The following is a 26,656-nucleotide window of genomic DNA, read 5'->3' as shown; positions in this document are numbered from 1 at the left end:
GGCTTCTAAAAGAGCATCAGCAGAGTTTGGTCTCTGACAGCTGCAGGGGTGCTGCTGTGCGTCTCAGAGGATGCCTTCAAGAACCACCCCACCCCCCACCAGCAGACAGAACTGCTGCTGGCGGTGTAGTTCCTGTTGCATACAGGATGCATGATCATTGCCACCCTGAGGCCATCTGTGCATGGATAGTTTTATGCCGTCTGCAGAAATATGTTATAGTTTAAAGCAAGGATCTCCAACCAGAGGTTCCAGAGCCACATGTGCAGAAAAAAAATCCTTTTTAACAGTAAGGTTTACTGAATTAACAGATTTCTTTTTAAATTTGGTTACGTTTATAAATGTTTGGCTGAGGTGCATCTAGAAAAAAGGTAAAACTATGCAAAGTTTTTTACATCCCTGCTGACAACAAGACGCCTCATCGCTTTATTCTTCCTCCAAAGTGCAAAGTTTTCAAATAAACAAAACTTTGGAGAAAAGAAAGTCTGATCTTCTTTGATTGATCAGTTTTCATCTTTTATAGGAGTACATGAGCTGAACTAAGATGATCCTGTTTTGCACAAGAAGTCTTTTGTTTTAAAAGAAAGTCTGTTTCTGTCAGAAAACAATTTCACATTTAGAGAAAATATTTGTTTCACTTTCTATTTCTGTTATTCAACCCAAAAAAGAAACATAATTCAGATTTAATATGAAGTAACAATGTAATGAATGCAAAGCAGTGTTACATTTTCCTAAAAAGGATTCCTAAAATTAGAATGGGCTGCTATTGTATCAGTAAGAAACAGACCCAAATGGCTTTTTTACGTTAACTGTTGCAGAAGCTTGTTGTATGTAATAGATGTCTGTTTAAGTATATCTAAATGCCATTTAAAGAGTTCTTTAAAAATTAATGAAGGCAGAAATTGATTATCTTTGCGTATTTTTAATGTAATCTGACAAAATCAAATACAATACGTTGGATCACAATTTTAAAAAATGCTGTGCATCAAAATAAAGTTAGATCCCCAATGAAATTGCTCCAAAACAATAACAATAAGCTTCACATAATGGGATGTAAAGAGCTGATTTGAATTGAAGAACTTGTGATATCTGCTTTACATGATTTCATCATTCCTACCTTCATTCAGTTCCAATACAACCAAAGGAAACAATACTTATTTTGTGATTTATTTAGAAGGACTTTAAAGTCACTGTGCAGATAGATATTTTATATATATCAGTATCAGTTTATGTGGATTTCCTGTCAGATTTTCTGAGGTTTAATAGAGCATTTAGGAGATCAGGCAGAATACTCTAGTGGGTTTTCTATATCAATTTAGTTCCTCCATGCAGAACTATTATTACCATAAATAATCAGGTATTTCTTTTTACACTGATGTAGCCATGTTTAAATAGAAAAGGCTCTTTTCCAATCTGTTTCCAAACTGGGGCCAATAACCTAACTGCAACAGCTGATGCAAAAAGAATCCTCCCAAAATTTGAAACAGTGACAAACTATGTCTCTCAATTGGCACGGTGCTGCCACACAAACGTCAGCCGAAACTTTTCCCGAGGATCACAAATGTGCAACATCTCTGCAAATGTGAAAAATAAAGAGTTGATCAAAACAGGAGTGGCTGAAAATTTCAGAATCATCTTTTTGTCTCTGATCAATCACACACTGACATTCTCAGAAAAGCACTTTTGGAATGTTCAACGACATGCAAAATAATTCTCTAAAATATAAAAATTAAAACATTTAGAGTCGATTATTTGAATACACCTTGTAAAGAGACAAAAGAAATGCTATTTAAATATATTCAAATCTGAAAGTATTGATGTCCAGCCAGCTGAGGAGAGATCCTTAAAGTACACAAAAGGAGCTTAACAGAACGTCTCAAACTCTAAAAGTTGTGCTCCCTGTCCTTGTAATATTGCCAGGTCCCTAAAACAGATCTGACAAGACAGTCCCTCTCTGGTCCAGGTTTGTCTGCACTGCTGTTGAGAAACTCCAACGGACCAAGGCTAAAGGATTTATGAGAGGGTTTGATCCACTCTAATTTTTGTAAGTAAGCAGATGTAAAGTATTTGTATTTCCCTCACAAATGGCATGCAGTGATCTTTGAGGAAAAAAAATATATATATAAATTTTCAGCCTTGCTGTGGTGCAAAAGTTTTAATACAAGTTCAATTCCCTCTCTGCCTGCACATGACCATCTAAGTATCTTTGGGGGAGACAGTGAACCCCACGTTGACCCTTGTGGCTTGGCTAGCACCAGTCAGTTTATGTGAATGGCACTGAGACTGTAAGGAACCTTGGACCTTGAAGAACATTGAAAACCACAGAAATATTTGCTGTTTTTGATGTTGTTTAATTTTTTTAAATCTGATTTACAGTAGTATCACTTAATAATAACACCCACTTTTGGACACATTTTGGTAGATGTTCTCTAGATGTAGAGACGTTCCACTGACCTCTAAAGATTTTTTAATAGTCTCATTCAAAACAGTTGATGCCTAACCTTGACCCAAACGCTCATCTTAAACTTGGCCTTGAGTTTTTCCAAATTAAACTGGTTCAATCAGATGTCCCTAAAGATTGAGGTTGAAAGAAGAGTCAGTCCTGACAAGACGACAAAGACAAGTAAACACACACAAACACAGACACACAAAAACACAGAAACTTGTCTTTCTAAACCAAAATGTCCAATTGTCCTGATAAACAGATATTGTTAATATCTGTTTATCAGGAATGCATGATTACACAGATTGACAAAACCTATATTGTCTATAGGAACAATAAGAGGAGTGGATTGTTTATTCTTGCTTACAGTAATAACAGTGACATTTTCATTCAAACTTAACAGTTTATTTCAGAATAAGGATGGACACTTGTAAAAAAAGAAAAAATGTTTATCTTGATGTGAGTGTACTGATGTGAATTGAGCTATGTGCAGTTTGGGTTGACCTTGTAATGGTTGGACTGACGTGTTGGTGCAAACTCTCTGGATGATGTTAAACCCAAGCTCTCCTGGGTTAAAAGTGACATTCTTTATTTTGATCGCATGCTTTGAATAACAAGCAGTATGCATGCTAACATTCTATCATAACGGCTGAAGAACAAAATGAGGAAGAATTTCAAACCACTCTACATCCACAAACAAAGAATGTATGTTTGCGTATTGCTACCTGACACCCCCCCATCACACACACTTTTGGGAGTTGTAGTTCCGGTAAAACAAAGTGACTTTAATTTACAGAAGCATTGGGTGAAGCTTTATGTCTTCTTGTTCCACCATAAAGTAGGCCTAACTACTATGAAAACATTATTTTTGTCAAAGCTAAATAAAAGTGCTGCACTTTTTTTGCAGAACTAAAAGTTCAATAATTTATTAGGGAAGTGTGCAGTCATACAGTCATACAGGTAGGGAAACTGCTGCTTTCTTCATCCTAGATTATGCATGAGGTTACTGGAGTACAATCTCCTCAGTGTGTGACTTTGAAATGGGCCCACTGTTGGAAAACACAAGTACTGGACTGAGCCTTTTAAATGCACAAAGGAACAGGATGCTCCAGATCTGTCCTGGTTCACAGCTGGTCTCTTTCTTCACAGCAGAAAAAAAAGGTAATTATTTCTGGAGCTTATATAACTTTCAGAACTGCTGTCTAGAGGATTGTAGTTGTGAACTTGGATGCTCAATGTCTACAAATGTCCTCTCTTTGGAAGTTCTGTATTTTTCAAAAGTCCATTTCTATTTTAGGAACTATACGTCATGGGAGCTATCCACAGCCCCCACACCCAGAGAAGTGTGGCTGTGACCACATTTTGCTCATGCTGTTGGCTGTCCAGTCAAACGTACAGTCGGCGTGGAAATCACCAGCAGGAACAGCCCATGGTGTGAAGTCTTCTTTTTTGTGTGAGAGAGTGTTCATCTGCCTACTTTAGCTGAAATCATTGCATTGACCGTGACAGTGACATAAATGCAGAGAGAACCAGGTTAATGCCAAAGCTCTTTGGGAAAGCATTTCCCCACTTGAACCCCCTCCTTTGGTTTATTCAAATTTTCCTGTCAGTGGCACACTCCAGAAAACTGTGCTGGTCTAAGCTCCAGTCCTACAACATTTTCCACTCAACATTGTCAGGCATCCAGCAGTACTTTCCTTTCTCACGTGTCTGCAGCATTAGTTTGAGGAAACTTAACTTCATCCTTCCACTCGTGTGTAAAAAAAGCCTTGTCTGTGATTTTTCATAAAACCATTGTGTGTTATCTGCTTTGATTTTCTTTTAATTAGCTTTAGCCATCAGGATGACTTTTCAATAGAGCTGAGTCACCTGTGCATCAGACACACAAACAAAGCTGCTGTGAATCAAAGAGGTGATGATTATGTGAGCTAACCTAAGTCTGAGCAGCTGTACTTGAAAAGCAGCCCAAGTGGCAAGTCTTCCCTGCCCAGATCTGCTGCCATCATTAAACCTGTCGTCATCCTCTTTGCCTCTTTACCATCTGGGGCTCCACACATCTGTGACAAAGTCATAATTTCACAGTCTGACGCAGCAGGACACCATACTGCTGTCAGCAACAAAAGACAAGGGGAAGCGTCTACAGACTCTGTTTTCTAGTCACGATTGCGGTTCATTATTTTTGTGCTAAGGTTCTGAAAGGCTCTGTTAAATTGCAAATTATAGCTGCAAACTGAAGTGAATGGCCATTCCTTTTCTTGATGCTTTATATTCACCCACAGTTACCTACAATGATGTATATCACTAAAAAAGCTGCATGTCATTTTTCTAACAGAGTAAAAAAAGCAGGTTAAAAGGACAATTGTGGGTGGCTTTAATAGCATTTCCTTTTTGGGGTATTTTGATGGTTATGTTTGTTTATTTCATTTTTGTTCTTTGAGTTTGTAGTGTCTCTGCATGTAGATGTAGTCCTGTTATGTGTTTTCTGTGCTTCATGTCAATGAAATTCTCAGGGTCCTCCACCAGAGACCTTGGAGCTTGAGGGTCTTTTACTAGCATGGCATTTCTGGACTGAGATGGGTGACGTTTTTCAAAGGGATCTCTGCTCTAGCTATTCCTCCAGTCTGGGGGTTACTGCACTGAGTGCTCCAATTATCACAGGCACCACTGTCATCTTAGTCCCTGGTATTTCTCCAGTTTCTCATGTTCCTTCTTTCTGATGTTTCTGTCACTTTGTACTGCCTCATCCACAGCTTTCCTCTGTTCTTTATCTACCACTTTAGAGTCTGGTTGGTTTGTCATTACCATAACAGTCTGCGTCTAGAAGTCCCACAGGTTCTTTGGCCTCCTGCTGTCTTGTTTTTTAGAAATCCTACCTTAGCTGCTGTTGACTTCCAGATCAGGTGTGTTTAGTGAATGAGTTCAATGGCAGGTTGGTTAGAAAACATGTAGAACACCGGCCCTTGAGGCCTAGAATTGGCCCACACCTTGGGTCTTGTCTGGTGTGGTAGATCTGAGCCTCTGTCGCTCCGCTGCTCAGGGCTTGTTCCTGAGCTGCCAGGATGAGCGCTTCAGTGCTGTCCTGTAGGCCAGCCCTTTCTAGCCATTGGTTGGACTTCTTGATATCAGCCACTTCAATCATGATCCAGTGGTACACCCCATGCAGGGGCTTGTACTCCCACGATGACCTGTTCTCCAGAACCACATTCTCTGCTCTCCATTGCCTGAGGCATTCATGAGCATAATCTCAGTGGAGGCATTGTACTTGATGTATTTGTGAATCTTGGATGTTTCATCCTGCGTAGGGGCTCCTTCCTACGGTCTTCATACAGTCTCGTGGTGCTGGATTTGGGATGGAACCTTCCATGAATGGTGAGGAGCTTTTGTGTCTTAACATCTGAAGTTTGGATCTCTTCTTTTGGCCTTATTATTCCTGCAAGTTATCTGATCACTAAGTAAGTACTTTTCCTAAAATTCACTGTTTCCCATTCCTGCTGTAATGAGAAGAGTTTTGTTAACACCTGAAAAATGTGTCCTGACCTTTTAGCCATTCTGTCAATATATGCAAGTAGAAACCAGCCTTGAGAAGATTTTGAAACAGAGCTAATTAAAGAATTTGTGGGAGACACACAAGGAGCGGACTGCTGCTTAAATCAGAGCTCCAAGAGCCAGGACAGACTCAGATATTCAGGTCAAGCAACTCTTGAACCAGAGACAACTTCAAAAATATCCAATCTGCACCAAGAATTTTAAATAGAATTTTTATTTTAAAATAAAAGTTAAAAAGTTGGGTAGAGAGAAGAATGAAGAAGTTTTCAGTAAAGAAATTTGGCAGATGCACACTGTATTTGTTCATTTGGTTTCAACAGGTCCAACGCTTAGGAAGATGAATGTTTTTCTCTGCCAATCAGCTCTGTAGATATGCTCATTATGTGTTTCAGCAGAGTTGGGCAACTGCCCACAACAACAAAAGGACTAGATCCTTGATTGGAAACCATGGAATGAATAAAAATGTGTGGTCCTGCAATACCTGACTCAAACTTCATGGAAAATCCATGGGTTGTTAAGAAGAACTTTAGTAATCCAACATTTCTGCCCCCCAAAATGCATTCATCTAAATAATTTTCATTAATAGTTATATTTTAGTAGTTTCTTCATAAGCTTAAAGTAATATCAATACAAAAAAACACTTGAAAATTGATGTGATTGGTGTTTCTTTGAGTTTTACTTTTTTAAATGCAACTCTGAATCAATCAAAATATGAATGAGATTCCTATTGTGATGGCCCTGTAACTCTCCAAAAGAAAAGGAACAGAGAATATCAATTTCCCAAGAAAAATGTAGGATGAGGTTACAAAGTGAAGTTTTGTGTATCTAATTACAGGTGTATACTGTTGCAAATGACTCCGATTTTCATGTGATGTCCTTGGTTTTACACTCACGTTTCATAATTTATGCAGTTACCCCAAACTGAGCTGATGAAAAATGGTAACATTTATATGTTTAGCTGTAATTCTATCATCATGACAACATGTTTTGGTGTTCTCCGAAATGGAACATAGAAAGTAAAGCAATGATCAAAAGCGATCATGTTTGATTAAAGTTGTAACAAATAATTTCTCATTTTCTCCCCAAAGCCAGCTAGTTTTTATGTGCCAAAGACGCACACACTCATCGTCACCACTTTCACGTCAGGCACACTGTTTGCTAAACCACTCATCATCAAGTCAATGTGTGATGAGGGGGCTCATCCCGCCAATCAGTCCGTCTGTAATGTAACCAAATGTGACACATGAAGCTATTATTAACTGAGCCACTGACAGCTCAATGCACTTTCATTGCTGACCCAAACACACACTGAAAAAACGGTACCGATTCAGAACAATTAGGCACAAATTAGAAACATAACTCTCTTATCTGTGGAATGAAGTCACATGTTACCCTCAGGTTTAAAAGATGCATTCATCGAAGAGTTCATCTTATGGTAAATCCTTGTTTTGGTTGGTGAAGACAAACAAATGAATCACTATGTAGAATATTATGAGACTGTTGCTCGTACATACCTGCACAGAGGTGTAGTGGTTAGCATTCTTGCCTTATAGAGCGATGCCTTGGTTCGAATCCCAGTTGGGTCCTTTCTGGGACGAGCTTGCACATTCTTCTCAACCAAGCGTAGGCTTTCTCCCAGAACTCTGGTTTCCTCCCTCAAGGCCCGTACACACCGGGACGAATATTCGCCAGGCGTTATTCGCCAGCGTTTTTCGCCACGTTTTTTGTGTTCACACCCAGGCGATTTTCGCTGACGATGAGTGGAGTGAACATGCAATTTCATTCCCTGACATTAGATGGCGCTTAATGTAAAACAGAAATACTCCTGTACACAAGGTGGCGCTGCGCAACTTTACGCTTCTGAAAGTCGCTTTTCACTCAGAAGAAGAGAGCAAGTATTTACACGCTTGTCAGAATAATACAAAGAAAACATGAATATTTCAAGCACCAGTAGCTCCAACTGGTGCTTGGTTCGGGGATATTTTAGAATGTCCGTCATTATTGCTTCGCGGTTGTGTAGACGCTACTTGGCGTCTATCTTCTTCGCTGGTATGTGTGCTCAGCAAGGCAGTTTTGTGTTTGAGCGCCCCCAAGTTGTGTTTTACTGTAACTTCAGAAGCTCCAGACACGTGAGCAAAAGCGCCATTCTCATTGGTCGAGTAGATTTCGACGCGACGCGTCGAAAAAAAAAAACGAACCCGAGGCGTTTTTTTTTTTTGACGCTTTAACGCCTGGCGTTTTTTCGCGTCGGTGTGCACACTCTCGTTGGTGCCCTTTGTTTAGTCACGAGGCGTTAAACGTCGGCGAAAATCGCCGGCGAAATTCGTCCCGGTGTGAACAGGCCTTCATTCGAAAAAAAATGCATCATAGGATGATTAATTATTCAAAATTGACCATAGATGTGAATGTTAGGGTGAGGTAATTGTATGACCCCGCAACAAATTGGCAATCTGCCGCAGGTGTACCCTGCCTTCCCCCAACATTAGATGGCATAGGCTCCAGCAACCCCTTGACCTGAAAAGAGATACAGCAGGATTGAAAAATGGGTGGTGTTGCTCCTACAGGACTTCACAGCTAACGTTTTCTCAACAAAACCAGCAGTTGTTGGATTTTGTTGTCTTACTGCATCATTATTGAATTGAGGTGTTTCAATCAGACTCAGATGTGTAAAATCAAGACCCCAGCTCAAATGAGGAGTCGTCCTGCAAAGCACAGAGATTATAGGCTGTATGCTGTCATTAGACATCACTAGACAGTTTCATTGTCGTAAGATACTCCTACATTAGAACGAATATAAATAGATTGTTAATATTTTAAAAATAGTCACTCATCCACAAAACAAAATACCTCTTTAAGGCAAAATCCCATATTACGAAGCACCATTGAGTTCAGAAGTGCTCAGTACCTGTGTTAACCCATTGGTGAGATGTTTAAACTTTCACATTAATTTATGTAAGCATATGTTGATGTTGGGTGGAGGAGGAATTATGGTATGGGTTGTTTTTCTTTCGTAGGCTGGTTGGCTTTCGTACTACTGGAAGATTTTTTTTTCCATTACAAGTTTTGATCAATGCAAAATTTTGTCAAAATCCCTTTGCTTTTCCAGCATGACTGAAAGCACTCTCCATAAATGCCATGACCCTGATCAACATAATCTGATGTGGAAGATTTCAACACATCTGCCACTTAAACTGGAACAGAAGTTGAAGGCCAAACCAATATGACAGGAGAAACCTGAAAGATCCCCCACAAATGTTCTCTCTTTTTTTTTTAAAGCTGTTTGTTTAGGCTGCTTCACACAAGGTTAGTTCTGTGGACTTAGTTTAAAAATGCAGATGAATGGAACTTATTCTGCACACCATTATTTGGTGAGTTTTGCTTTTGCACACACCATTGTCAAGAGGGAGGTAGAGACTGAGTCAGACCAAAAACTGCCGGAAATTCCCACAGTTCCAGTAGGTGCTCACTTGGTGGATGGAAACAAACTCTGACCAGGAAGTGAAAGAAGGGATGATGAACAGCAGCCAGTCGCTTTAGCTCTTAGATAGTCAAATATTAAAATACAGTCTCACCTTCCCTTGTTACCAACCAAATATTTTTAAACTGTTTTAGTTCTTATTTCATTTACTCCATTTGTTCGTTTTTCTTTGGTCCAGGAAAGTCTGTCATCCTTCACACTTAGTTGTAGTTTGCCTAAGTGAAACCAAATCCCCTTTTGAGCTTTGTAATTTTCAGAGGAGTTGAAAAAAACAGTCTCTGTCTTATATATAGCCCTGAGATGGACTAACCATCCTGGGTGAACCCTGGCCTCATTCAGTAGAGATAGGCTCAAGCAACTCAGTGACCCCAATGTTTTGAACTACACTACTCAAAATAAGTTAGGGATATGGTGACAAACGCAAGTGGATATTGTTTACAGTGTTTGTTTTACTTCATATTATTATTGGGGTGATAGAGCCACTTTATTTAGTGTTTTCCACACAATGGTCTCACTGTGTTCAGTGTGTCTGACTTGTAGGAGTCAAAACCAAGAAATTCTAAAGAAAAACCTTTACAATGTGGCATCAAATTCCACCTTCTGTGGGTATAAAAAGCTGATTTAGTCCGTAAATCATTCCGAGGTCATCATTCGAACAACCATGAACATACGTTGCTTAATCATTAGCAGACTTACCGGTATATCAAGACACAAAACTACTAGCAGAATTTGTGACAGACCCAGGTAGGGAGGTCTGACCACTACCTAAGGACTACTGCACTTAGACATGGTTTAGCAAACGCTACACAGCTGCAGGCCCGTGTACCAGATGTGAGGGGTAACAGGGTTTACAGATAAACCATTCACAACCGACTCCACCACTTTGACTTGAATGCCAGAAGTCCTTTGCAGATAACTCCACTGACACCAAGACACAGCCGTGAACATTTGCAGTGGACACAAGACCATGTGACCTGGACAGTGCAGCAATGGTCTACTGTCCTGTTCACTGATGAGTGTTAAGTCAACTTCCACAGAAATCATTGTCAGCATTGCTGGAAATGGCGAGGTGAGGTACAACTGGACTTCAGGAAGTTGGAATACCTCATGGCCTGATCCCAATAGAGCAGCTCTTGGACCAGCTGAAGCAGAGACTGGATTATTGTATGCCCAAGTAACCTGGCAGAACTGCATGAAGAACTTGTGAAAGAGTGGAACGCGTTTCCTCAGAACCTCGTCATGAGGCTAATGAGGAAAATAAGATTTTGCTGTCAAGCTGTCATTGCGACAAAATGTGGAAACGGTCAATTTTTGTCATCTGGAGCTATCTTTATTATTGTCTCAATCTGTTAGGTAACAAATGTCAAACTAATAAAAATGGTGTTCCTTCTCATACATTTCTAGAAATATCAAGGTAACTTTTTTGAATAGAACAATATCACTAACTTATTGTGAGTAGTGTTATTCTTTTTAAGCTCAACAATTAAAATCAGTAGATCAAACTTAAACTTCTTAAGCTTTGATCTAATCTTTTTAAAATAAGGCTTGATTTAGTTGGCCCTATCATCCACACCAGTTAACTCACAGGCTGACTACTAATATGCAGATTTAATAACCACCCAAATATCATAGGTGCACCATGTTGCCTTAGAGAAGATTCCCTTGTCTGTTCAGGTTATGAAACAAAAACAATCTCAATCAGGGTAAAAGAGTTTGCACAATTAAGCTCCCTTCAGAGGGATCTATTCATTTGTGTTGGTCCCCTGTCTCTTCTACTCATTTTCCCCACTGATCACTGTCAAGAATTGACCGGTCCATTAAAGAAAATGAAGTGCCAGGTCGTTCATTCCTCCTAAGACTTTTTATGTAAATCACCAATGAACAACATAGCACAGTGAACGCCAAAACAACAGAGGCTGTTAATTCCTGTCAAACAGCTCCAATTACCATTCAGTGACCTGGGAAATGGAAGATGAGGTGGAGGGAGACAGAGAGACACAGAGGAGCAGGTGGTTCAGAATTTAATTGTGAAAAAACCTCAGTGGAGGAATGTGCTGGGAACTGCCGATGTGTGAGAGGCTTATCTCTACACGACAACACAGCATTGATGACATTTTTTAGCCTGTAGGACAGATATATTTAAATCCCTGAGTGAAAACGAGTTAATTTGAATAATAATCCCATCAGCACACGAAAAAGAGAATAGGGCTGATACTAATTAAAGTCTTTTATATGGAGTAAAGAACAGGAATGTGCATTTTTAAAATGTTTAGCTATCTACTCTAGCATTCCATTATTCACAGTACACATCTGACCAACTCTGAATGTAAAAATATCAAGTAAAAATAATTTAGTGGACATTCATCTTTCTTTAAAAGCACATCTGCAATAAGCTTTGCAAACAAATGGCACTCAACGTTCATCCCTATAAGTTAAAGGCTGTGTCACACAGCCACTGCGCACATTTTTCCCATATTGCATTGATAAAAAATGGTCATAAGTGAATATCAGTTGAAAAAGCACAAAATTGTATTGACATTTTTTACAATATAAAAGTTATACATCAGTGGTACATGCGCAAAAAGTCTGTTAGACATACATGTAATGGTCATGGAAAACCACAAATTTGCGTATGCATCTTGCAAAAGTGTGTAAAAATTATGTAAATTACACATAAACTGCCGAATTCTCAACCAACAAAAAATTTAAAACAGCTCAAAGCTGAATTGTCAGATGAAACCCCTCTCAGACATCTGCGCACAGCTTCAAATGATGAACGCAAGAAACACTTATGAATGACGTATATCACGCATGTATCATGAAAGACCAAAATTTCATATGTGGATAATTCCCAAAATGTTGTGGTGGCTGTGTGACATGGCCTTAAAGCTGAGGCCTGTTCTTCTCATGACTCCTCACAAAGAAGCAGTTGTTATCAATCCTTCTCTAAAAGTTGCCAGTCAGTCATCTTTGATCAGCATCCTGGTGGGACATCTCTATTTCATGGACCGACAGTATTTTCCTGATCTCTCTTGTCTTTGATTGTTTATTGAAGCACAGATGTCTGGACTCTATCAGCAGCCTCTTATGTTCCTCATCTTACCAATGGTCTGTTATTTAGCAAAGCAAATTGGACTGGAGCCACTGAAGCTTTTTTGACAGAAGTTCTAACGGCAAGCATCAAGTGATTTTTAAATTACATGGCACAAACTACATATCATAAAGAGACAATGTTGTGGTGTTTTGAAGCTGGATTCAATCATACATTTACTACAGCATTTACTTTTGCATTGTTTTACCCCACTTGATGATGGAGATGTCACCAGCAACAGGTAAATAACACATGCTTTTTGACATATCGTAACTCTTCGACTGTTTACACTATTAGCGTGAATCAGCTGATTTCGACGCAGAGAATAGTTGCTTTACATGTCGGCTTTGCACCAATGCAACACATTACCTATGTGAAGTATTGCATTACTGCGTATGTTGCTTTTTTCTCCGCTACTGAATCAGATGATTTACGTTGATAACTTATGCACTTCTCTACTGCAAAGTGTTGTATATCACCACAAGGCTGCTTTTCTCTGCTTCAGATTCTAATTGGAATTCTGTTATTTGACAAACACACTCTGTTTGTCTGAAGCTCCATAACCCCCTATTGTAACAGTAAAATATGTCCAATACAAAAGGCATTCAGCTCTAATCTGCTTGCTCAGCTGTTGGACAGGACAAGTACAAAAAGAAAAAGAAGTCTTAGAGTGTATTTAGACTGGAAAATCCTTTGTTCCGGATCGAGTCCTGAACCGTGCGTTTGGTCTGTAGTCAGACTGGCATCAAGTGGACCATCCTGTTACGGACCAAAACTTGGAAACACAACCACACGGGTCAAACCAACAAAAGAAAGACAGATGTGATGCGCTTTACAATACAGTCAACCTTATTAAAACTTTATATGTTTAAGCTTTCTGTCCCTCCAGCCCGTTTGGTCACCATGGAGAGCCGGGCTTTCAGCCGCTCGGCTCCCAAACTCTGGAACTCTCTCCCCCCAGACCTCTGTAACATTGACTCCTTTTCAATTTTTAAATCCAGAATGAAAACCCATCTGTTTAAATCTGCTTTCCCTGATCACATTTTTTCCTCTTCTGCTATCTGATTTTATTAATGATTTAAACGTATTTATTGTTTTTAACATGTTGTGATTTTATTGTGTTTTTCTTTTGAATCTGTACAGTGTCCTTGGGTGTTCTGAAAGGCGCTTTTAAGTAAAATGTATTACTATTTATTATTATTATATTCCGATAACCAGTTTTAAACGTCAGGAACAATTCTTTTTTTTTTTACTTTGGTACGGCAGCGGCCTGCTGCAAGGCGGTTACTAGGAAGGAGACGTACTTTAACTCAGAGGATGCTAGCAACTGCAGTGCTAAAGAGACGTGGGGTATGAAGGTACGCTGATAAGTGACAGATTGTGGGGAAAACAGTGAAAAGCAATGTGTGTCATGTTAAAAATTGTTTAAACGAGTCTGCATTCATTCCATCACATTTCAATAAGTTGCTGTGTCTCATTGTTGTGGTGTTGTGGCATTTTTTTAGAGAATTCTTTTAAGGGAACTTCAACGTAGCTTTTAGGATGATGTAACAGCAGCGCCGCGTGCGTACCGCATAACGAGACACAGAAAAGCATGTGAGAAATGTTTTCAATGTTGTTAAAATAAATGTTCTAACAAACAAACAGTTTAACTCTTTTTTTTCTGTTTGGTAACACAACAATCGTTCCTCAACATTTGTCCATGGCTCATCTGTTGCTTCTTTCCTACTCTGTTTACGTCGGCTATGGTGGCTGTTTTGGTCCAGTTGTTCCATTCTGAGGATGGATTGTATTCAGATTGAGGAATCTCAGAGTGAATCAAAGCTCAGTCCGATTGAAAATGAGCTAAGACCACCTCCAAAGTTGACCAGGGTCCACTTGGGTGTATTCACACTAGCAATTTGTAAGTGGGAAAAACGAACTCTGGCTCACTTTAAACAGACCAAGTGTGTCCAGTCTGAATACACCCTTTGTATCCCTCTCTTCAAGCAGCACAGCACCCAAGTTGATTGGCTGTCTTAGCTTTACAAATATCACCAAGTAAAGCTAAGACAGCCAATCATGCCCCGTGCTGCTGCTGTTTCACTTTGTGTTGCCCTTTTACCTCACCACAGTCCAGAATGTACTGAGTCTAGGGGTTTGATTTTCCTCTGCAAGAAACTTCCCAAATCTAAACAAACAATTTAACGTTTTACCTCATAAACCCCTGATAAAACCTCACCTTAACTTTTAGATTATTTTGTCCAAGTGGTAGCTCACAAAACATCTTAAGGCAGTGCCATGTGCATAAAGCAATGAATTAGCTGGATGACAAGATGAAACACTCAGTAATGATTTAAACTACTTAGATAACTGTTGTTGGTAAGGTCGGAGGAACTGTACTAATTGAAATAACCCCTTGTCTCCACCAATCGCGCAGGAGAGCTTGCTAAAAAAAAAAGCAGAAAAGTGACTAAACATTCTGACTTTGACACCAATACGAGACTGTTAAATAACTCTTCAACTTGGTATGTATACCTGGAAACTGAATCTCCAGGAAAGAGAGGCGGCAGGGGAATCCAAACTGCAAGCAAGAGTGACAGTTAAGTATGTGAAAAATGTTGTTATTAGAGTAAAGAGTAAATGGCATATACTTATACAGCGCTTTTCTACCTACAAGGCCCAAAGCGCTTTACAGTCACACAAACATTCACACACTGGTGGCAGCTGAGCTGCTAAACACTGGTGCCAACTTACCACCAGAGGCAAGGTGGGGTTCAGTGTCTTGCCCAAGGACACTTTGACACATGGGTGTGCAAGGTGGGAATCGAACCTGCAATTTTACGATCATGGGTCGACCGCCCTACCACTGCACCACGACCGCCTTATCTGCAGGTTTTCTAGTTTAAAAAGAACATTTTTAACAACGTTTCCAATCTTAGCCAAAGTCTGTGAGTACAGGATTGTTCTCCTGTGCCTGAAATACACAACTACTACTACACAAATGAATTCCTAAAGCATTAGAGCTGTCATTAGAAGTCAAACCCCCTCAGCAAACAGAAGATAGCTCACAAGGCACAAAAATGAAAAAAATAGTCACAGTATATTTTTAGGAATCACAACAAATCGGCTGTTAAAAAAGTTAGAAATGTAGGCAATGGGAGACTGATGTGATGCAAACAACAATAAATAAAAGTACTTTTAATTTCTTTTGGAAATACTGAACATTGAAGCAACAAACACAACCAAAGAGAACAGTGGGCCTTAGTTGCTCTGCGTTTATGGTAAAAAGAAGCCAACAGTACTCTAGAGAAACAAGAAGCAGGAACATTTTGTGTCTAAAGGTAGATGTGGAGTTTTAAGACTTTTAGATTGCAAAGCACGTTTTTTTCTTAGCTACCAGTGTTGTCTACGCTTAGTGTTCTTTTACAAGAGGGAACTTTTCTGTCAGGTTGCAGCATTACTTACAGTTCCTAGATTTTCCAAAATGTGGACTGGAGGCCGTCAGCATATTAAACACAAAGTTCCCCATTTAGCTCTATTTTAAGACCCCAAGCCCTTAAGGAAATGTATTTGACTCTTTTTTATTAACCCAACAGTTATGCAACCTTCAGTACAAATGCTAGTAGACTTTGTCTAAATGTTGGTGCTGGGAACTTCACGCAAGAATGGAAAAAAATTGTCTTGTTAACATCAGTATACGCCACAATAAAAAAGGACATAACGTCCTGCTAGGAGTGTATTTTGTAAACTGAACAAGGTTCATACTAGACCTTTAAGGCCTGACCAGTTTTATTACAAACAAAATTAAAAGCCTAAAACGCTCAAATGGTCTTCAGAAAAATCAAACTCCATCCCAGGCTAGAACTAACTGCAAAGACACAATGCAGCAGCTGTCTTTTCATCCGGGAGCTTGTTCACTTCCAGTCATGGTTCGTGAGTTTTACGGTAAAAGACAGAATAACAGGAAGAGGAGGAAAGAGACTTAAAGACTCTCGGGCCCAAACGCTGTTGGCATCACAGCAGCATGAAGTAGATGAAAATGGATTTAGACTTCAGTGATCCGAGACATCTTTTTGTGAAAAGAGAAGACATTTCAACCTTTTTCATAATGAAATAATAAAAAAATCATTGGTGTTTTTCGAGCTATGAGGTAAGTACATCCAGAACATGAACATGAACAAATCTGCATGTTAGTATTTAACTAGAATAATGACAAATGTTAAAATAATGCTACTAACATAACCTAGTAACAAGGGTACCATGTCAACAATTGTTGTTGACATTCATTTGGACACACTACGACCATCTCATCTTTAAACTTCACCTTATAGCCCAAAAAAGACGATGGTTTGCTTTTAAAATGTCTTTTTAGACCCTGTGATTTTTCTTCTATCATTCTGCAGTGTTTGATTTGACCTTTCTGTCTTTGATGAGAGAAACTCTTCCTGCCATTGTTCTGAAACTACTTCACTCACAATAACAATCTTTATGAAAGGTTTCTACCAGTCAGCTTTTACTGTCCTTTTATGGAGTTGTTGTTTTTTAATATCTTAATTTTACAAAAGTGTCAAGATCCTGGTCTCCTCCCTGTCCTACCTGGGGATCATCTTCTGTCATATCTGCTCATTAGCCTGCAACCTTTATCTAGGACTCCTCACCCTTCCGCCCACGTCAGTCCGTCTGCTTCTTGCGATAGAGTACTGACTCGTGCTAAGCGCTCATGCCAAGCTCTATGCCAAGTGCTGCATTCTACCTGCACGCTTATCCGCTCTGTGTTTTGCCCTTTCAGGGATTGCTACCAGCCTCACCTCAACCATTGGTCACAGGACACCAAACAAGGCTCCACTTCAGTCGTCACTACCTCCACCAGACCAGCAGCTCTTCCATGGTAGAGGGTTCCAAACCACAACCCTCTACCACCACTGGGACTAAATAAAAGACTATTATTCCATCCTACAGTTTCTGTTCTGCTTCTGGGTACAGTCCCATTGTACTTAACAAATAGTGCTACGACCAATGGTCTTGTGTGTATTTGTCTTGTGGTCTTGTGTGTTTATTTGTGCTGCATGTCAGAGGTCCAACTTCTCCTTTGCTGTCGACTCTGCCCCCTGATTGAGTCTTCAATACAGCGTTAAATTTACGACACAAGTCCCCTATGAGTGTGTGTCAAACTCCCACAAGCCCAATGAGTGTTTCATGCACACAACTCAGTCACACTTTCAACTCCTCCAATCATCAGGCTGGGAGGGAGGTTTAAAAACTCCCAGAAACTAGTGCTCCAGGGACGAATTCCTGGATGAAGCCTGGATAAATTGCAGCCCAGGCTTTAGTTGTGTGTTAAATTTCATAATTATAATTAAAAAAACAAAACACTGGGAACACTTAAAATAAATCAAAAGACGATTGGAGTGGAAATTTAAAGTGGATTTTTTCTTACATTGTTTGCATGGCTTATGTAGGTTAAAACAAACTGAGAAAAAAAATGTTTCTTATTTTGTGTGATGCTTTTCTCCACCTAGATTGGAAGCATAAGATCCACAAAGCAACATTGTTTCTCTGTGAGGGAAACTTAGCTCATTGGTGTTTCAGCCAAGTTTCACTTTTCAATGTGGAGGCATAGGTGCAAGAGGGGTCAGGGATATGAGTCTCTACTTGCTTTGCTTCTTGACCTTGCCTGTCTGGTCATGCTCAGCTCGTCTTCCCTTGGATGTTTCCTCTCGTCACAGACCTGGCAACCCTGGCTGAATTTAAAGAGAGGAAGAGGGAGGAGGCAGGGCAGTTCAGCCTTGTAAAGTCCTAATGAGCTGTCACGCCGTTACACTTAGACACATAATTAATCTTGATAATTCGACATGTCGTGGTATTGATGGAGGGAACTTCTACGTGGCTTTCTGTGGACTCAGCAGGGCTTTTCAGCTCAAATGCAAGCATCTCCGGAGCTGCAGGGACAAGGAAATGAGGCAGAGGGAAAAGAAAAAGAAGATTGGAATGATAGTGATGGAGGTCAGCAATGAGGTCAGCGGATGTTGAAATCTCAGAGTGCTTTTTTTAGATTTCCTACAGAGTGGCTGAAACATCATTCCTTTCCCTTCTTTTATCGTTTTTGCAGGGAAGCCAGTGACACACTCCTACTCCTGAGCTTTTCCCTTCCAGAAGATTATTCATATCAACACTATAAGGCTTTGTCAGTCAGTGTTCTGTCCCCTGCAGGAGGAGGTGAGAGACACTGTTTTTTCATTCTTATCTGACGATTGTGACGCAACTCTTAAGATTTATACAGCAAGGAAGACATCAGAAGAAACCCTGAAGGAGGAGGTATGTGTGCTCACTGCTTATGTAAGCTGAGAAGAAGGAAGGAGGCATGCGAACAAGTACCAACATGAATGCATGCATACTGTACAAACACACAGGCAACACACTGCACAAACTACGAGAACAGTGGGAGGCTGCATCTTGTCTGTGGGTGGTTTGAGATGATCAGACAGTCCAGCTTAACAAGCTGTGAGTTCAGCTGGAGCTTTCTGAGCTCCGGCCGGGCTCTGAGGAACAACTGCGGGAAGATGTCACAGGTTCCGCAGTCGACTCCTCTTTTTCTATCTGTCCTCATTTTCCGTCACTCACACATCCGTAAACACAGAGGACTCCCATCAGGCCTGGTGACTCCCTCCACTTATTAGCCCAAAGTGTCTGGTTCACTGCACTGTTGGAAATGGAAGTCACAATGAGGTGATTGTTTTCTTTTGTGTTTTCTCTTTTGTGTCTTCTGAAAGTCTTTTAAAAAGAAGATGCTCCACCCTGATCGGTGGCTGTAATGAAGTCCTTTAGCTTAGGTGCTCTAATGAAGGTCACATGGTCACATTCTTCACCCCCGGTTTCAATCTGCTCCTGTGCTTTATTCGGGTAATCCATTATTTTACAAGTATTCTTTTTAATTCTGTGTCGACATTGTTTCATTTTTAACAGGCTACGACTTCATGATGTGATGTTTTCATAAAAGTGCTTCATAACAACTGACTGGAAATTATTTGAATAGAAAAGCCTGGATATCTGCTGAACCCGTATCATCTGTTTGTTTTGTAGAAATATAGTTTTAAAAAGTAAAATTGTAGTTAATCTATTACATTAACACCTTTTAAAATACAGATATATTCTTGTTGGGCATGACAGTTTTTACTCAAAATGTTTTTTTCTAAATCTCTACATCTGAACCACAGACATAGTAAATCGATCAAACAGACCTGTATCACTGCTTTATTCCATTATTTAGCTTAAGAAAGCTCTCTGTCTGCCTGCAATTTGCTAAACTACTCATATAGTGAATAAAACTTTAAGTGATCCCACAATGGGGAAATCAATATGTTACCACAGCTCAAAAACAAAACAATTACGCATAATAAGCAATATTAAAATACAATAAAAACACACTAAAGTGTCCAGTGAGTTTGATGCATTGTAGAGTCAGCTGACAGCGTGAGGACTGCTTTAGTTTGGGTTTGTTGTTTTCTCTGTCAGCCACACCAGGTTTAGGTTGCAAATTATTCACAGTTCTCCTCTTTCACAGTGTATTTAAGGTTGTCTCTGAATTTCACTACTTACTTTCTTTTTTTTTTTGTAGAGATCTCCGAATCTCATTCATTCATTTATTCATTTTCTATAGCCTTTGTTCTCTTTTGGGGTCACTGGGCTGCCGGAGCCTATCCCAGCCACTTGTGGGCGAAGGCCGGGGACACCCTGGACAGGTCGCCAGTCTGTCCCAGAGATCTCAGAATCTATAAATCCAAAATTAAGTGCCCCTATAAATTTCCCAGAAGTCTGCAATAAGAAAACACTGTGCATCAATGCTCACAAGATTGGGGAATATAGACCACAATGCATTGCAGTTGAACAAGTCTCATTTGTTTGACTTTTTTTTTTTATAAACCATCCAGGTTTTTATCATCAGAACACAGTGGATACATAAATAAGGATCATAAAATACTCGTATTTATTATGTTTTTACTTTGGCAAATCGATGTTGTCATATTTACTGTTTAAAAAAAATTGTAGTGAATATGGTGTCCGAACTGCTTTTAAAATCCAGGGCACTAGATGGTCCCACACTATGTAGTTTTTAGTGGTGCGGAAAGAATTCATAACCTAAGTCTCTGGCTTTAAATTCTTCATCGTCGGGTCATCTGGTTTGTCTCTCTTGTGTTGCCTCTTTGATTTTGTCATGTTCAAATTTTTTTATTCAATCTTTAACCCCTCAATGCCTGAATGTATTTGGTTTGGTGCATATTTGCATCAAAAGGCATCAAGAGGATGTTTCTGCCCCCAAATCTGCACTCCTGCATACTGGGTTCTACACCTCCAGTTCCTGACAGCAGGGAGGAAAGATCTGTGAAAGTTCCTTCCTTATTCCTCAAAACACTGCATCTTAGGTCTGAGTCTGTTCACATTTAAAAAATCTGGTAAAAAGGGGGATTGGTTTGAGTTTTGGAGACTTTACCATTATCTATTCAAACAACAACTAACCGGTTTGAGCACCATGACACTATGAAACCCCTTAGGATGCATCTGTGTCTCAGTGATCATCTGAACGCTGTGGAAAAAGATGATGAAAGCAGAGCATCTTTATCAATAGTTGGACTAGTTCTGTGCAAATGTAAGATAAAATGGCAAAAAAAATGTGGAAAAAGACTCGCCCCAGATCTCATTTGCAGCCACACGAGGAGAAAAGTCATCAGAATAAGTGAAAGTGAAGAAAGGGGTTGAAAACATTGTGGTGTAGGCAGCTTTGTTTAGGGTCAGACTGATCTTTAAAAAACTCATTACAGCACAAAAAAGGGAAAGGATTTGGAAATATGAAAACAAACCATTGAGAAAAAAACACCAAACAGATAAATTTAGATCATTATTAGGTTTTCTGTTGAAAAATGACCCCAAACCAACCTCTAAATTAAGTGTAGTGAGGACTGTGCACAGCAAAGACAAAGTACAGGACAGACCTGCCCTCTATCCTAAAAAAGTAGGCGGTACATAAAAGGCAAAACTGTTCTCTCAGGAAGTCTCCAGCCTGATCTTGTTTGACCTAAAACAGCAAAAGTTTCCTCAACTCTTTTGTCAGACTTTGACTAAAAAAAGGCGTCCTCTTTAGAAACTGCGTTATAACTTTCTGTCTGTATATTTCTTTGAGCAACTCCTGTTAGTGATCTAAAGTTATGAAAGGGATTTACTAAAATTTCATGTTTGTTTCTCTGAAACAACCATCAGATTTTTCTTATTCTGCTGATTATTCTAAATTCATGGATATGCAAGTGCTGACTTTGCAAGTTTTTGGATGAGAAAGGGTTATGCCGTCACAAATCATGTCGTTAAGTGTGTAAGTACTTAGCAGACACTACCCCTTCAGTTTATGAATATGACTGCAGCCCTCTGCTGTCAAACTCTGCACATGGTGTACACGATCGCTCACCGAGCAGAATAAACATTCAGGACAAGTAACAGCCGGCACAACACATTCTGGGTGCAGTGGAACTTCATGTGGGACAGAGCGTTTCCTGCTGCGTAAAGAGAATCAGAAATAACTCTCTAGGGCTGGGATGCTGAGAACAAGCAGCAAGGAAGTCGGCACACACACTTGCAAAATCCCACAACCCAATCAACTGTGTTGGTCTGAAGAGAAAATAGACTCACTGGATTTGTGGCTTGTCTGCCTGTTTGTGTGTAACTTTGGATTTGTGTGTGCATGAAATCTGATTTGTAAACTCATGCAAGACAATCTGTGCCTAACTTTGTGCACTTGCAATTGTGTATTCACATACTATCAAAAACGTACAAATACAGAATACAATTTACGCACGCACAAGTTGAACTTACAGCAGCATAAAACTAACAGTGACTTCAAAACGACGCCTACGTATGCAAATATTTCAATAGTACGCACCAACAGTCTGATACGCACACACACAAAACCACATTTGCGTACAGATAAAGATTTGAGAGTCATTTCACGTCTCTAGATTTGTTCGTAGATGAGATGTTTAAATGCTGCTAGAATGCTGGGTCATCAGTTTTCATATCAGTCGCTTCAAACTTTGACTGTGAAAAACATTTGGAAAAACTTGACTTTTTTTCCACTTTCTTAAAGTCCTTCTCTGATCATCTTTTGATCTATTGTTTAAGTGTTCCCAGTCATCTTTTGATTATGATTATGCTGTTTTAAGGTTAAATCAAAAAACTTGTCGTTTTCTAGCACATAGTTTCTGCAGAGCAGCAGTTATTCATTAGAATTTCACCATTGGGCAGGACTGTTGCCACAGTTTTGAGCCAAATGACAGCTTAGATGAGGAAAATGAAGATATTAATGGGTCTGTTTGTCTGCAAGTGGATGCATCAGAATGGAGCGGAGCAGGGGGCTTCTGGCGCGCCCATTTTCGTGTTTTTGTCATAACTGAGACCTTTTTCAAATGTCGTTTTTTCACCTGCCACTGATTCGTCACAATTTAAATAAGGAAATACTCAGAAATGCAGTTTTAACCTTCAATTATTTCCATTGAGAGGAAAAATGCTACAAGAACATGTTAAAAACAACAATAACAGGATTTTCGTTGGAGTGTAATCACATACAGGTTTGCCCATTTTTTGTCTGCAGGTGGCCCGTATCCACCCATAAGGAAAGTTATGACTAAGTGCTAAAAAAACACCCCTGGAAACATGAAACCTGATCCTCTCGTCAAGGAAAACGTTTGGGAGATTCAGGTACATGAAACTGATTATCTGCAGTTTTCTGACAAATTACCTCTTTGACAAATTGCCATTAACTTAATTTGGCTGAATCAAAATCAATTTTATTTATTGTTCTTCCTAATCAGAGAAGACTATTAAGTGATGAGGACTTGTAAAAGTTCAATATCAAAATGACATGTTTGCTGCAGGTCAACTTTACCCCCTCATATTTCAATTAAAAATAAAAACTTTGTTCCAAAAAAAAACACATTTACTCCAGTTTCATTTTCTGCTGCACTCTGGAAAGAATCACTAAACCACACAAGTCTGGAGCACCATTGCAGGATTTTCTAAACCATTCCAATTCATCTGTGCACCCCTGTCAGTTATAATTATCACAGCTGGGAAAATGATATTTGCATCATTTTCTTGAAACTCATCACGCTGTAACGACTAAAGCATCACTTTTCTTCTCCCCTGACATTTGCGCAACAGCTGCTATCCTGCATGCAGCCCTGCTGTCAGCCGTGGAGAGCGCTTTCAGCTCTGAATACTGACTCAATGAGCAATCATTTAAGACTGCAAAAAAAGCTGTGTTCTGTCTTTCCTGATAGTTCTGTCCTCAAAACTTTGCAGTCTTAAAGAGAAAGTAAAAAGGCATTTGCTGTCATCAAGATGGCTGTTTCCATAACTTTCATCTTAAATGTTCTCTGCATCCCTGAGCAAAATGCTAACGAGGAGGTAGAAACTTTCGTCCAACGTCAGACGGTTTCTTCCGCTAAGTCCATTCCTTTCTGATAATGGACACCTTGTTGGGCATTAAACTCCTTAAACCATGGTCACTTAAGAAAGCAATGCATATTAAATCAAATAATAGTAGTGTAATGTTATTACTTTTATGTTTCACAAAAAGTGGACTATTTAATGCTCTGTCATGATAATGGGTACAGGACCAGCTGTAGCTGGTGCATAAAGTCTAACCAGCAGCATAAAGTGGTATATACAGTATGCTAAACATCATGTGAACTAATACAGGCATCATTTCAGGAGGGAGAATTCACAATTTAACACTTGTTTTGGTACAGATGACAAAAGTTTGTTTCAAAGAAAAAAAGTCCACCATTAGGTTCCAAGATTGCTTTTGTTACTAAAAGATATTCATCATTAACTTGGATTATTTAATGTGTATCAACATATAAACAATGTATTTCATTAAATAATAATAAAATGGTTTATAAACATGTGTTCGGGTGTCTGTTGTTAGGTTACCATCTGGTGTTGAGACCAGCGCAATAATATAGAACATTCAAAGTATTGGATCAGAACTTTATTTTAAGGTGTCCAATCTCCCTTTTTAATAAACACTTTGCAGCCAATCAGAATCATGCAATCATCCAGACCATGGTATTAGGCGCAATAATGGAATTGATCAGTTCGGTTCAGATTTTTGTGTCCTTCACAGATGAGTTTAGCGGGTCCCAGTCCTAGAGCGAGCAACATGAGATGTGATGCATTCTGTTTCTTAAATTCACACAAGCCAACATTTTATTTACAGAACATAAACAACAGTTCTAAGCTTTTGTCCTCTAAATCCATGTTTCCCAAGCCTGGTCTGTAGGGAATACTGTCCTGCATGTTTTCCATGCTGCCTTGTTGAAACACACCTGATTCAGCTCATCATGAAGCTCTCCAGGTCTGAAAATAACAGTCATCAAAGGCAGGTGTGTTAGAGCACAGTATGATGGAAAAAATGCAGGACAGTGTTCCCCTAGGACCAGGAATGGGAAACACTGAGCTCATTTTAAAGAGCCTTTATTATGCTTTTCTTAAGCCTTTCAAATTAAATTGTATAAATGTTTATGATAATATATGACTTTTGGCACCTTAAAAAAGTATTTTTTTAATGAAATAGAATTTGTTTTCTCAGCTCATTTTCTCACCGAGAAGTAAGACGACTTGATCTCTGAGGCACCGTGTGGCCGCCGCCCATTTCATGATGTCAGTGTCTCGACAGTGCGTCTGCATATCGTCCTCAAAAACAAGCAACATCCGAACTTTTCCAAAGATGGATGTGCATATTGTGCTTGTAAAACGACATTGTTTTGCCGATCACAGTCAGCCCCCTGGAGAAAGTGTGTGTGTGTGGGTGTGTGTGTGTGTGTAGGTGGGTGGGTGTGTGTGTGTGCGTGTGTGTGTGTGTGTGTGCTAGCCAGGGGGCAGTGGAAGAGGCCGTTCTTCACTCGTCTATGTCACAATGTGAGAACTCACTCGTTTTCGTGGATTGGGAGGGGCTGGTGCTCAGAGCACAGAGTTTTAGAGGAATACTCAGAAATGTGTGAATGGATCAAAATACCGCTTTGGGTTATGGTTAGGTCACCCTTGACGAAGTGATTTATTTATTAATGCACTCAGTGTTCTTTTCAGCTGTGAGATCTGGACTGTAGACAAACAGTTTAGAACCTGAACTCTTCTGGAATTAAACCATGCTCTTTTAATCGCTGCAGTCTGTGGTATTTATTGTCTTTATTAATCACACAACATCTGTCAGTCCTTCTCTAAAACCTTTATACAGCATTTATAGTACTTCTTTTCCTTTCTGCTTTTCCCTTCAGTGGTCGCCACAGCGAAACAGTTTCCTCCATCTAACCCTGTCTTCTGCATCCTCTACTCTAACACCGGCTGCCTTCATGTCTTCCTTCACTGCATCCATAAACCTCCTCTTTGGTCTTCCTCTAGCCCTTGTGCTCGCTTAGATGACCCCACCCTTACATTGACGTGTTTTCCCTACCATGACAAAGGTGGATTTAGTTGGAAAGATGTCATGTAATCCATGGACACCAGTGAGGTTCACAAATCATTGAAGAAAAAAGGTTCAGCGCACTGTCTAGTGCAGGGGTCGGCAACCCATGGCTCCGGAGCCACATGTGGCTCTTTCATCCTTCTGTTGTGGCTCCCTGTGACTTTGGAAAGTTATGAGTATTTTATAATAATTAAATTTTATTTTAGTTTGTTCATTTTTCATGGCATTTCAAAGGCGTTGATGGCTCCGTACGAAGCGCGAGCCACGTAAAATACATCTTCGTAATGAGCTCGTATTTATCGGGCGAGACCTGCAGAGCTGATAGCAGGGAGAGACATGCGGGGCGGCTTCAATAAACACTCCGATCTTCTGCCGGGAACTTGACGTGCTGCGGGGCAAGGAGCAGTTCGCGCCAGTGTTGCCAGATAGAGTCACAGTTTTCCAGCCAAATAGTCATCTGAAAACCGCCAGACCCAGCCAAAAACCGCCCAAAACTAAAATAAAAGATTTTTCTAAATAAAAGATAGTTCTGACCAATAATAAAATGTGTACAATATTGAATATTTCTTCAGCGGAGCGCCTTCTTCCATTCATTTTCTTAACCCGCTCTAT

The 26,656-nt window shown here is 39.7% G+C and overlaps 1 long non-coding RNA gene across 1 annotated transcript; it reads left to right on the top strand.

Moving 5' to 3' along the window:
* Positions 1 to 18,305: 18,305 nt before the first annotated feature.
* Positions 18,306 to 23,492, top strand: LOC144983583 (uncharacterized). Its single transcript, XR_013647317.1, has 2 exons — positions 18,306 to 18,552; positions 18,647 to 23,492. It is a non-coding gene; the product is annotated as an uncharacterized LOC144983583 (long non-coding RNA).
* The last annotated feature ends 3,164 nt before the right edge of the window (positions 23,493 to 26,656 follow it).

Source organism: Oryzias latipes, chromosome 14 (assembly GCF_053564925.1).
Source record: "Oryzias latipes strain Hd-rR chromosome 14, Olatipes_Hd-rR_3.1".
Taxonomy (NCBI): Eukaryota; Metazoa; Chordata; class Actinopteri; order Beloniformes; family Adrianichthyidae; genus Oryzias; species Oryzias latipes.
This window is presented reverse-complemented; position numbering and strand designations above follow the sequence as displayed.